The following is a 14,365-nucleotide window of genomic DNA, read 5'->3' as shown; positions in this document are numbered from 1 at the left end:
GAGCTTTCTAAGCAGTAGTTAGCTCTTTGATCTGCTGGCTTCCTGTACTTATTCACACCATGGTTACTCAGTAACTTCACTTCTCTGACCAGGTAGGTCAGTGAACATGTTTGAAGCAACATCACATAGGACTATCCACAGCTATTAAACAATAGCATCTCATCTCCCACATCCTACATCTCAGAAAATCTGCTGAGTTCCCAAACTTCATCCCCATGAATAACACAAAAATCATATATTTTCAGCAGACTGGGAGTAGGTGAGGACTCTCACCCCCCAAGAGTATCCAGCTTAAGACTGGAATGCAACATCCCATGTTTTACACATTAAGGAAATTCTAAAGGTTATCAGCCTCATGCTTAGTGATCTCAAAGTTGTACACAAACCAGCAAAACTTGATCCCTAGAAAAAGAGATTGGAAATTAAAGGATGAGAGAAACACAAATAGAAACTTTTGAGCTAACATAAAACTAAGGAGAAAACGTGAGGCCCTTTTAAATCTTTAGGTGCTTTAAATGCCTTGCCTAGGACATCCACATTGCCACAAAGGCCATAAATATGTTTACATCCAGCAGTGGCCATAATGCAAACAAGTATTCACAAACAAAATTTTTTCAAGGAAAATTTAATCTAGAACCTGGAGAAAGTAAAATTTGTTCAAAGCTACTGTTGGTAACCATGACAAATCAAATTTTTGAAAAACTGCCTGAAACACCAAGTTTGCGCTTACCACTTTTTCAGTCCTGCATGTAAATGTTTGCCTATCCATACAAATGCATTATATATAGGGAGATGCACAAACAAAAAGTATAGATCCTATTTAGATAACTGTGTAAAAGGAATATTTTTTTTTATTGTGAACTCTCCCTTCTTTTTCCATTTTACCTTTTTCTTTTTCTCTTTTTTCTTTGTCTTTGTCTTCATCTTTTCCTTTTCCTTTTCCTTTCTTTCTTCTTTTTAAACAGTCCCATAGGTACTTATTTGCACCTTGAAACCCCAAAATATCTTTAGCCATCCGGTTCTGTGCTCATGTACAACGTTCTGGTCAGTGTTACAGAGTTCAACACCCCTTTCATATGTGGAATTCTTCATTTTAATCCCAACTATTCTAACAAAGTTTTCTCCAGTCTTTGGTCAGTGGTTGTTCACAAGATACCAGAAGGTAGTTCACAAAGTAATTGTGAATTTGAGGGGAATCTGCGAATTTGGGGAGGGAATAAGGGTTGGAAAAAACTTACAAACAAAGTTTCATCCAGACAAACAAAAAAATGGAAGAAAACCTAAGTAATGAATGGATGTTCATTTTAGCTTAATTGTTTTTTGTTTGCAAATAAAAACTGTTATGGTATTACTGCATAAGATGGTCCATGGCTGTTTTTTGAAAAGGTTCAGACATCTTTGGATTTTCTTAAAAAAGGTTACATTCTCCCTGGTTTAAAAAAGATTGGGAACTGCTGTTCTAGAAAATATCCAACAGACTGAGTACAATGGAAGGCAATTAATGGCTATATTCATGAGATAGTTAGTATGCAAAGGAGAAAACCTAAATCAGGACACTGGTTCACTGGCAAGAAAAGAACTCTGAGAGTGAAGAATTACCAGAGGCAAAACAAAGAAGCCATGGCATCATCAGGGATACATATAAAACACATATATACAGGAAGTTTCCAGGCAGAAGACAGGAAAAGAAGGGAATTCAGTCATTCACTGGGGGGCAAGGGAGCATGATTTCATTCACAGGCCAGCCAAATTCAAGACAAACTGTCCTGGTCCAGAGAGAAAAGCTTCCATGATTCTAAAGAGAACTCATGTAGGGAAAGGATCCTGGCATCCAAGAAGGCTCCAGCATAAACCCAAAGCATGATCCAGACTATGAAAAAGTTGGCCTGTAGCAAGGAAATGAGCATAAGGGTTTTTTTGTTTTTCTGTTTTTTTTTACCAAATCTATACAATTTTATCCTTTACCAGGTAAAGAAAACCAGTATTTAAAAACACACCACAGGACTGCATGGCCAGATCTATACTTACAAATTATACAGTGCTGGGAAACATTCCCAAGCACTGGCAATTGATCACTTATATGGTTAAACTGTCAAAATGATCCCCAGCACACTTCTAGCCCAGGCCAACAAGCCTTATCCCAGACAGTTCCTGGGCACGGTGCAGAAGCCAGCACTGGCCAAGGACTACTTCAGTAGGCAGTTGGGTTAGGGCCATCTTGCTTTGGTAGGTAGGAGACCTGAGCAGTGTGGATGCCGATCATTTCATTCCAGTTTGCCTCAGTGCCAGAGAACAGCACGATTAATTTGCTACCATAGACATAGCCTCTCTATGTGCACATGCTGTGTCTATCATAGAGCCCTAAAGAGGTAAATTTTAAACTGGCAATCTCAGGCCCTTCAATAGGATTATAGAAACTATGTGAGAACTGCAAGATGTACAGTATTTTTTTTCAGGGATAAAGCATCAATATCACAAAAAGGAACAGATCTCATCCTTGATTGGTAGGATTCTCACCTAAATCAGCTATGCAGAATCACAGAATCACTGAGGTTGTAAGGGATCTCTGCAGACCACCTAGTCCAAACCTCCTGCTCAAAGCAGGGTCAGCTAGAACAGGTTTCTCAGGACATTGTTCAGTTGGGTTTTGAATATCTCTAAGGATGGAGACTCCATAACCTGCCATGGTGACCTGTTCCAGTGTTTGATCATGCTTACAGTAAAAGGTTTTTTCCTAGGTTTAAATGGAATTTCCGATCTTCAGTTTGTTCCTGTTGCCTCTTATCATTTCACTCAATACCACTGAGAAGAAGCTGGCTATGCTGCTTTACACCCTTCCGTTGGATATTTATACACATTGATAAGATCCCCCCTGAGCCTTTTCTTCTCCAGGATAAAAAATCCCAGCTCTCTCTGCCTCTGCTTATATGACACATGCTTCAATCCTTTCATCATCATCGTAGACCTTCACCGGACTGGTTCCCGTATGTCTATTTCTCCTGTACTGGGGAGCCCAGCACTGGACACAGCACTCCAGATTTGGCCTCACCAGTGCTAAGTAGAGGGGAAGGATAACCTCCCTCGACCTGCTGGGTACACTGTGCCTAATGCAGCTGAAGAGGCTGTTGGCCTTCTTTGCTGCAAGGGCACATTGGTGGCTCATGGTCAATTTGTCCACCACGACCACGAGGGCCTTTTCTGCAGAGCTGTTCTCCAGCCAGTCAGCCCTCAGCCCGTACTGGTGCGTGAAGTTATTTCTCTCCAGGTGCAAGGCTTTGCATTTCCCTTCACTGAACTTCAAGAGTGTCCTGTTGGCCCATTTCTCCAGGCTGTCAAGGTTCTTCTGGATGCCACCACAGCTGTCTGGTGTATCAACTGCTCCTCCCAGTTCTGTATTATCTACAAACTTAGTAAGGGCATGCTGCCCATTGTCCAGGTCCATAATGAACATGTTAAGCAATACAGGCCCCAGTACTGATCCACTGCTAATATACCACTATTTACTAGCCTCCAGTGAGGAGTGACATTTGCTTTCTTCCACTTCTCAAGAACTTATCTCAATCACCATGACCTATCAAGGATAATCAAGAGTGGCCTTGCAATGATATCAGCTAGCTCCTTCAGCACCTATGGGTGCACCCCGGGGTGTAGCCCATCAGGTTCTATGGACTCATGTATATCCAGTTTGTTTAAATGTTCCCTAACCTGATGCTCCTCCACTGAAGTCAAGTCTTCCTTGCTCTGGACTTTCCCACTGGTTTCCAGGGCCTGGGATTCCTGAAGACCAGTCTTACCAGTAAAGACCTCAGCCCACACTTTCCTTTGTCTTCCTTTTTCTGCTGATATTTATTGCCTTTCATGTCCCTCACCCGATTCAACTCCAGATGGACTTTGGCTTTCCTATTACCATCCCTGATGCTCAGACAGCGTCTCTGTATTTCTCCTGACAGGGGTGTGAGTGGGGGAAAAAGAGAAAGGAAGATTCAGTTTGAGAATAAACGTTTAAACTTACATGTTTTTATGTGCAGTGCACTAGATGTCTGAATTCCCTGTAAAATCAATGGAAACCTAGGGATTGACTAAGTCACTTAGGCAGAGACAACCAATGCCATTTTAAAGGCTCCCATGAATCCAGTTAAGACTTCAGAAGAACTGAAGCACATCCGACATCCCCAAGCGCAAAGATGAGATGAAACAAGGCATCTCAGCTGCTACTAGGGACCTATGTTTAGAGAACCTAATCATATCTTTGACAATAGAGCTTGGAGAGTGATTCAGCTGACCAGTCACTAGCTGCCTAAATTAAAGATTATGGTTTAGTCATCAGTCAAACATACAGCGCTATATTAGGGCTTTTTTATTATAGCAGTAACAGGGATGTCTTGACAAAGGGAAAGACTAGCACAACCAGAAAAGACAGTCCCTGGCATACAGATCTTAAACGGAAAGTGTAATATTCATGATTCTTTAATCATCTATTTGCAAAAGCTCATTCCCAAATCAAAAAACAATACCACACAAATGAAATGAACCACCATGAATCATACACAGAAAATAATGCAAGTGATCATATCATGAATAACTTACACATCAGAACAGTGAGAATTTTTTCAGAGAACTATTTAGTGTTTTCTAAATACCTGCATAGAATGATACCGAAGTGGGAAAATACTCTAACCCACTTCTCAGTGTATTACTGAACCACTTTTATGGCCTGTTGTGATTTTTTTTGCAATGGTAATATTCCTGGGTTTGCACCTAAGATATCTTACCAGATTTGCTACATTCTAGCAATAGGAAAAATAAAAATATATTGAGAAAAAGATATATCACAAGGAATACTCATGGATTACTGATTAAATGATGCTGTTGAAGTAGGAGGATAGAAACAGATTAGTATTAAGAGAAGTTCCAAATGAGAACTTAAGTCACTTGAAATCACAGTCCTGGTTCTCCATAGCAATAGCCTGTACAAAACATGGAAACAAATTAGTAATGTTTTCTGGAACTCTGCCTCTAAGTCTGGAGCTATGTTAAGCTTAATTAGGGCTTCCATATATAAAATTTGGTTTAGATTGACTCAAGTGGTACATAGGCATGTTTTTGGTTCATCTCTTCAGTTACTGTTGACAAAGGCACTGCAGGATGTTCAATATTTTTAAAATATAATTATTTTTAAGCAAGTACATAGATTGCCTCTAGCAATGTTCAGAAACATTTAGAAATACTGTAATCTGAGGGCTGAAAACTTGGTTCACTGACAACATCCACTTCCTCTCAACCTTTAATTTGAGACATCTCATTAATGATGTCACATTAACACATTACCACTGGCTAACTGTAACTGGAGGATAATTATCTCTGGATGCCATGCTTGTAGGGCCAAGACCTTACTATGGGGACCCCACAATGTGCCCTGCAGCTTTCGCATCCTGATTGTTTTGATCATGAAACCTAGTTAGAGGTCAACATGACTTCTTTCTATCAAATTTCCTCTCCCTAGAGCCTCAAGTGGGGGTAGCAGGGGAATATGGCCTGTGCACAGGTCTCCTCTGGTACGAAAGCACAGTGCAGAGGGAGCATGACTCCACCCTTGGGAGCATTCTTGGTAAGCACAATACAAGCATAATTCAACATCCATGACGTACAGGTAATGTCAAGCCACTAAACCCTTGTGTCCACTTGTCTACATATTCTTCTTTGGCAATTCTGAGCTCCTAGGTTCATACCCAGGGTTTCACTAGCAGAGACATAACTCCTTCCTGAATCTATCATCGATATTTTTCTATCACAAGCAGACTTCCTGAAGGGAGGATGGGGGAGGAGGTAAGGCCCAAGGCTGCAAACACCACACAGCATGGTTCATGCTGCCACCCATGTGGTGCAGGAGCGGGCTCAGAGTAGGGCGATGCCTCCAACACTTTGCCACATCCACAACAGTAAATTAAACAGAACCACAGACACAAACAGTTATCCGTATTTTCAAAGTGCTGCCACATCCCTGGAACAATTTTGGCCCATGCCTAATTGTCACCCCCCCATTAGGCAATTCCCAGCTGTGGTTTGGGGCACAGCGTGGGCCAGGGATCATTGTCAGTAGGCAATCTGACCGAGGCTGCACAGTTTAGCAGTATGAACATCAGCCCTGGCCCTGCTTAGTTTCCTAGTAGAGACACAGCAAAACTGGCAATATCCAACTTTGTTCCACAATATCGGGCACTTAACATCAAGCACAGCTTAAGTAAAATGGCTCCTCCTGGAAGCTACAGTTGATAGGACGGTGGGGAATGGTGTGGAAGGGTTATAAAACTCTTATCACTGAGCTACTTTTTGTAAAGGACTTGTTCTCCTGCGGTTTTTTGTACAGTATCTAGCATAACTGGGGCATGATCCTAATTTGGAGATATTGGAAGCTATGATACAAATAATGCACATGGTTCAAGACAAACTCTTTAGATGTTTCTGTATTTTACTCAGTATATTTTTAGGTCCCTGAGAGTTTGCAACAGCCTCCAAGTTTTTTTCATTGTGACTGCCAAAAGGATGCATGGCTGATTATAGGCACCATAGCATATATATATATACATATATATATATATATAAATTTTTCCCAAACAACCTTTTCTATTTTTCCTGCAAATTAAGACAAAAATTAAGTTTGTCATTTAGCATGTGTATTAGTTTTCGATTAACTGACATCTCCTATAAATGTAGGGTACAATAAGAAACCTTTATAGTCTCCATTTCTAAAGTCCTACAGACTGTAACAGCTATATTCTTTGGTAATTCTGTTTTCAGTCATACTGATAGATTTGTCTCATTTAGGTGAGCATTTGTTCACTGGACCTTTCTACAAAACAGCTGAAATCCTTCCAGGTAATATCTTTCTTTCTCTCATTTTCCTATTAACTTTTCTTTTGTACTGCTCAAATGTGTTCACGTGACATGTCTTCAGGCACAACTTCATTACATGGCAATTGCAAGTCCATATGAGTAGTCATCTTTCTACAAAGGAAAACATATTCCATTTGCACAAGGAAGATCACAGTGTTTTACTTGTATGTCACACACAATCCTTCTCCTCCCTTTGGTAATTATTACTTTATTATGACCAAGGAACTTCAACAAAAATTGAACACCATTGTACTAGGCCCCCTGCAAACAACCACACATAAAGAACTAAACAGACAGAGAAAAGAGAAGAAAAAAATCAGAGCAGCAAAAGGACCTATTCCAAAGCGGGATCATCTGTCAAGCTAAGTCTCCCGACTGCCTTTTTCTACAGCAATACTATGTCCAGTGCAGAACCTGCCTTCTGCTTACAGCTTCAAGATGCCTTCAACACGTTTCGATGACATGGGGGTGGCTCACAGTGTTATCACTTCCTTATATTATTACTGGTATTGCAGTTATGCCTAGAGGATTCATTCACATACATAGGCACTATAAAAAACACAGATTGTTTCCTGTCCCACAAGCTTACAGTTAGCAGTGAATAACTGATCTGAATTACTTAACATTCAGAATCACACTAAGCAGAAATGGAATTTTCTTTTTTGGAAAAAAGAAAATTCATCACATGTTCAGGGTCGTTTTAAAAAGAATGGGCTAATTTACAGACAATTATCATTAAAAGCCCTAAAAGGTTATGTCCATTTTATAAAGGCAGGTTTGTTCAGCCACATAAAAATTTTGGTGATAAAAGTAACTTATGTTTCCAGCTAATAAAAAATTGAATCTGTAAAAGAATCTTCAGTATATGAAGGACAATTGACCCGTCTCTCTTTTCTCATTAAACCAACTGAAATAGATGTCAAATAAACAAAGTAGAGTCTGATGAAGAGCAATATTTTATTCTTTTTAACTAAAAAAACCACATTTCTTCAACTAAAGCACTAAAGCATTATCTTCCACATGATGTGCATTCATTGGAATCAGTTTGTACAGACTCATATATTAAAAACACATGTAAACCCAGATCACACCCAGTATGCCGTTGCATACAACCCACTAACAGACTTAAACATCTGTTTTTGCAACCTGTATTTTGGTCAAGCTGTGTGCATATGTGTCATTAGCGAACGCACAATATCAGTTTCCTCATCTGTGTTAAATCTCCAGAAGAGCTTTCGGTTTGAAACTTGCAATTGCAAAAACTATCATTTCCAGAAGAACACAGGCAAAAACTGTGTTCCTGCACGGCTTTACAGACTGAACTTTTCTTGTTACGTACAAGAAACACTGAGTCCAGTAGGGTGTGGTACACGATTAGGCACACTGTTTTGTTAACATAATTGTCTAATGTTCATCAAATAAAGAAGAAAACCTAAATCATTTCCTGAGACCTGCTGGAACCAGCAGAGCGGCTCTTACGCTAATAAACATATTTACCACAAAAGCTCAGACACTGGCTTCTTTCTGTTTTTTGTTTTTGTTTTTTTTTCCTTTTTGGCAATCCATCCTTTTCCATTCTCTTGTAGAGAAGGAACCATCGATTATTACATAATAGTATCTGCTAACAATCTGAGCTCTCAGAAAACATAAGCAATGTTTAAATCCTTAAGGACTGGCTCAGGGCTTTCTTCAAGACTACATTGCTTTTATTTCATTTAACTGAGGCTTGGAAAATGATTTTTTTCAGGGTGGAGAGCAAACTAATTCGCATAAGCCTATACAGGACCTTCATTTTCATGTGCTGACTGGAGAGTCATAGTCATGCAGAGAGTAATATCCATATGTATTACTCTTTCCTCCTGTAAGCAGAGTTGTCATAGCCCTGCAACCACAATTCATCAAACCAAATTCCTGCTCTGGCACCATGAGAAACTTGAGTTGCACACATGGCACCAGTATAACCGCCCATTTTTTCCCTGGTATAAAGTGACAACTAATAGAATGAGACTAGAGGCAGCTATAAATTTTGAAGTTACAGGGATTAAAGAGAGGCAAGATATCAAAGGCATCTGAAAGACAAAAAGTTAGCATGATTGCCCTTAGACTTGACTCCAAAAAGATCAGTAAGGCATCAATTGACACTCTGCCTGAGCCATGGAAGTTGTGTCTGGTATGTCCCTTTTTATGATGCATGTAGTTATTACAGTATAAAGAAACACTGAAATATCACCACAAACATATTTTCACCGCCGACATAGGCAGATTTAGGATTTGACATTGACTGCTGTAACCAGGCTATCTGGTAGGTGAAAGCAGTACAAGGTGCCTAATTTTTACCACTATTTTAGATATGTTGTGAAGTGAGAGCCTCAGTTCCCCCTGTAGCCAATGAAGAGATGTAATATCCCTTGAAAGCCACTAAACAGTGGGCACATAAATGGACAAGATCTATTTCTTCCTTTGTTGACCAGGTAGGGCACAGAGGCACTTGCTATTGGGAGACTGCCTACATTTTAGGTACACAGATTAGGTGCACTGGGTCCAATGCAAAGGTCTTCTGAGCGCTGGTTCCCACTTATTCCCATTCCATTCACCACTGCATTTTCAGCATCAACTTTCACAGCATTTTATCACAGTTCACAGGAACTGAAAAAATTTTAGTTCTCTGTGTACACCTATGTAAGTGTCTACAGGATGTAGCATAGGTCTAAAGATTCCTGTCCCTTTCAATGAACACGCGTTGCTCCAAGGAAAGCCATGAAGCATTTGGAATCCAACTAAAACATGGTTCATCATAACGCTATATTTTCACTAACCTTCTTTTCCTCAGCAACTTCACCTTAAAAAACAATTCTCCGTACCCATGGTGTCCCTGCAACACATTCTTGTGCCTCTCTGTGCTGCGAAGGTGTGATTCTTCAGCAGTCTCTCAGCAGTCCATGTGCCTGGAGCAGAGGAGGAAGGATGAGTATTCAGTTGAACACTGCTGGAAAGGAGAAGGTTAAAGGCCAAAGCAAAAAGACAGAAGTATTTTTCTTGGGAACACACCCATTTTTTTCCCTGAAGAGATCATACCCATGTTAGTATGATTTGTGATGCTAACCATGCTGTTACAGATTGTACTAAGACAAATCATTATGAAAGGTCTGCAGCCCTAGTATTTCTTATCTTTTGACATTAGATGTGGCAGTTGCTGTGTAACTAGCTTTTTATCCAAGGTGCACTTCTGCCTGTAGAAAGAAAATTGCAGTTCAGCTTGTAATAAATGTAACCCATTATAATTGGCAGATTTTGAAATTTTCACTTTAGATGTGATTTATAAAGACTATATGCTATACATCATGGTTCATAGAAACAATCAAGAAAAGGCAATTATTAGAGCTAATTAAAAATTTACACATCTAAGACTATGAAAAAACACTTCAAGATAACTATTTATCTACCCAAGTTGATATCAGATACAGTAAGAGTACAAGAAGGACAGATGGATGCTATGTTTCTGGGAACATATACTCTGCTAGCTGGTAAAATAGATGTGTTTTGCTCACATTTCCATTTCCAGTTTGATAAAAACCACTCCTGTGGTTCCAATATAGAATGACATAAAATATGACTTGTGCAAATGTAATATGTTGGTGCAAGTGAGAAGACCTCACACTATGTAGAATTAACTACAGCATTGCATCAGCCACTTGGGGCATTTGGTTAATGCATTTAAATTAGCACAGTAACTGCTATATCAGACTGAACAAATTGTCAGGCTAGTTCAGTGGAAATAATATTTCTTTCTTCTTGTGTGTTTAAGATTAATTGTTTTCCTTTCTTTTACTGTTTATTATTTTTATTTCCTTTCTTGGTTTTTCTCCCTCTGGCTTTGTTTTTTTGTGTTTTTTTGGGTTTTTTTTTTTTTGTATTATTATTATTCTTCTAAGGACTTTTCTGTGACTCTAGTGAAATATACTTAAGTAGACTGTGCTCTGCATTCAAATACAGTAAATTATTTGTTTCTGACTATAGGGTTTCTTCGGCTGATGAGCTTAACTAGATTGTGGTTTCGGTAATCCTGTGGCTTTCCCACCTAATTTGCCTCTTGACTTAACTTGCTTATTTGTTAGAATCAAATCAACAGAAGCATTTTACTACCATATTACCCAACACAAAAGAAATGCTTTAAAGTAACAACAAAATGCTTTGTTAATATTTATTCCGTGAAAACATTTGTCCAGCATATATATGAGCAAATGAAATTACTGAGTATTTCTACAAGTGCTTCATAAGAAGGATGAATATGTCAAGTTGCCTATATGAGCTCTCTGTTTTGAGCTCAATAGGATCATTAATATGGTTATTATTTATCGTATATATTATTGTGGAACCTATGAAAGTAAGTCATGGTGGATTATGTGTTAAACAAGGATTGAAAAATAGAAGGTTCCTACTCTAGAACTGACAATCCACAGGGAAAAAAAATGCTATCCGCTGAATAACAATATCAGAAAATAATGAGATAAAAATCAATTAGCATAAGAAGCTAATCCTATGTATATTCACTGGGTTTTATATATCTGTCACATCAGTACAGTATCTAGCTTCTCTTTACTGTCAATATAGAGAAATTCATGTCAACTCCAGGATGAGACTCCACCTGGCTGTCTTGGCTATAAAGGGAGTCAGGACAACTACCTCAGATGTAGCTTCTATATCAGAATCACTAACATTGGATGAGGTGTATCCCACACAAGCTGCCAAATTATTCCTATGTTTCTTGTAGGTTTCTTGGAAGAGGAACGTTTTAAAGAGAAATTTTGGAGGAGGCTAAGGAAATAGCACTGTTTCTTCTGTGTACAAAGTCCTTAGGAGAAAACATGAAAAAAAAAATCAAACAGTAGCATAACAGGAATTAACATCAAGCTAACTGAGGTCAGGAATCAACATCTCACCACTCAATAGAGTAGGGAAAAGCTGAGAAGGGTTTTGAAGATCCAGACAGTGACTGATTCAACAGAAAAAAAGGGCAACCACTGAATGGATACACAGTGAGCTTGACATAGTCAAACCAACAATCTATGAAAATGTCTTTTACAGCAGCAAAGGGAGGATAGATATTAGAGGGCCAAAATTGTATCTGTGAAGGGAAGAGAGAAAGACATGACATTTAATTGAGCATTGAGATGTAAAGAAAAGAGTCTAGATGATAATTTTAGCAGTATGGAACAACAGGAAAGAACATATCTTAAAGATGTGCCAGAAAAGTATCTGCAAGATCTAGCCATAGCCTAGACAGAAGAATGTGTCTAAGTGAGAGACAATTCTGAATTATATCAGTGAAGGACAATGTCCATAGCGACTGAGAAAAAAATGATGTGGATAGTTAAAGAGTTAGAATTTGGTTTTACTCAGGCTGGCCTTTAAAATGACTTGTAGACATTCACAAAGACAAGTTCTAATAGCTGGGATTTATGTTGGTACAAAAGGAGAGAAATCTGAAGCAGAGCTCTATCTTTCAGTCATCTGCAAAGAAACAGAAGTTGAATTGGTTTTGCATATATTACTCACAGGTGCAATATAGCAAGAAAGGAGAATAGCAAAAAAAGGACTGAGTTATTAAGGAGAAGGAACTATCGATCAGTGAGAAGGAACTATGAAAGGAAAGACTCAGAATTATCGGAAATGTCAAAGGAAAAATCAACAGATGTTGACACCTCAGAAGCCAGGGGATGACGGGATTTTAAGAAGAGCATAGTTGATTATGTCAAAGACAGCTGTCAGGATTGAGAGAATGAGAACAGGATAATGAGCATGAGATTTGGCTGAGAAGAGGGCATTTAAGATTTTGGCAAGAGTAACTTCAGCTGAATTAAAGGGACAGAAACAAAAATGAAGTCAGCTATGCTCGGTTTTGGGAGGAGAAACTGAGTAACTGGACACAGCATATGCAGGGGTAAAATTGAAAGTGGGGTAATCACTAGAAAGCGAAATGGGATCATGGGTGAATTGTTTTAAATAGGAGATGTTAACACAAGGTTCTCAAGCAGAGTCAAGGGCAAACAGGCTTGACAGAAGCAAGGATAGGGAATGGAGCTTTTCACTGGGCAAATGGAATTTTGAAGGCGAGGAACTGCTGCTTCTCTGACAAGGAGAAAAAGCCGAGAATTTCAAGGGAAGAAAGTCAAAGGGATGTGGGGGGTAGCATTTTATTTTATCAATCTTCCACTGGAAAAAAATATGACAGATACTTTGTGGAGAAAGAACTGGAGACTGCAGTAGAACATGGTCTGCAGACTAGAGTTAGCAGGGCCAAAAGGTTGTCAGGCCTGCACACTAGAGATTCAATGAGTTGGACAAGTAGATTTGTTTAGCTGAGAAGATGACAGCAGACAGCATATTTTTAATTTCATCAGATTTTTACCAGACACAGTCTCATATAATTTTTCAACACCATTACCAGAGGAATATAGAGGACTTATATCTTGCAGGTAACCTAGCACTGAGTTTTGGCAATGTGACAGTGTAGATAAGTATAGTTAGGAAACCCAAAGGCAAAGAAGGGTAAAGAGTGAAGTAACCCTATCTCCCTTCTCAAAAAAAAAGTTCTCACACAATATTGCTACATAGAAGACCTAATGCTGCTTCATACAATTTGAAATGTCATACTTCATTCAGTAAACAGATGAAAGACCAGATGAATCTTTACAAACACTGTCACTTGGTTATTGTTGTTGAATCTAATTTTTTTCCTTTGTTATTCCAGAAAGAGAGTCAGTGAAGACACCAAAATTCATGAATCTTCCCCCTAACTACCAGGACACAAGTCACTCCAACTCTTCTCATTGTTACAGCTGTGAGAAGCCCGGGCACCATCAGAGTTTGATTTCATACAGCCCTGCATCTTTGTGACATGAGTAAGTGTTGTCTTGGAACAAGATGAAATCTTTTCTGACTTATAGTGATCTCCATGGCTCCTGAGGAGATCTGATGCATGACCCTGCTGTCTCAGTTTCATTACTGTGTTGGCATATTAATCCAATGACCTCCTAAAATCATAACCTAATGGGAACCTCCCTTCATCCTTTCTGCCTAGACTTCTCCAGCAGCTGTTTCATGCCCAACTGGAAATTTCTCTTCCTTCTGCTCAGTACCATCAGACTGACAGTCCTCTACCAGCTTCAGTTTTCCTTCTTCTTGGGGAAGACTGATACTGAGCAACTTTTCATTGTGACCCAGTTTCCATTCTCCCAGCAGTATTTTGAAAAACCCAAAGAGAATCTTTCACCTGTATCTCAAATTCCCTGCTCTCAGAGGGAAAGTAGAACCAGCACTATTTTTAGTTTTTTTAAACAAGAGAAGACAAAAGTTCTGTCCCTCTCCTCCTATTTGGTCCCCTTCTACCAAATTTCCTTAGCAATAATCCTCGTTTTGTTATCCATGTTACTTTATCATATAAACATGAAGCATGGCATAACAAAATTAG

General features: G+C 39.1%; 1 long non-coding RNA gene across 3 annotated transcripts in view; it reads right to left on the bottom strand.

Moving 5' to 3' along the window:
* Positions 1-9,716: 9,716 nt before the first annotated feature.
* LOC135327813 (uncharacterized) overlaps positions 9,717-14,365 on the bottom strand; it is a 97,365-nt gene continuing 92,716 nt past the window's right edge. For all 3 annotated transcript variants that reach the window (XR_010388194.1, XR_010388198.1, XR_010388196.1), the window contains one exon: positions 9,717-9,839. This is a non-coding gene — a long non-coding RNA (uncharacterized LOC135327813). The remainder of the gene's footprint in view (positions 9,840-14,365) is intronic.

The sequence above is a fragment of the Dromaius novaehollandiae genome, chromosome 3, assembly GCF_036370855.1.
Source record: "Dromaius novaehollandiae isolate bDroNov1 chromosome 3, bDroNov1.hap1, whole genome shotgun sequence".
Taxonomy (NCBI): domain Eukaryota; kingdom Metazoa; phylum Chordata; class Aves; order Casuariiformes; family Dromaiidae; genus Dromaius; species Dromaius novaehollandiae.
The sequence above is the reverse complement of the archived record's forward strand: the minus strand, read 5'-3'. Positions and strand labels throughout refer to the sequence as shown.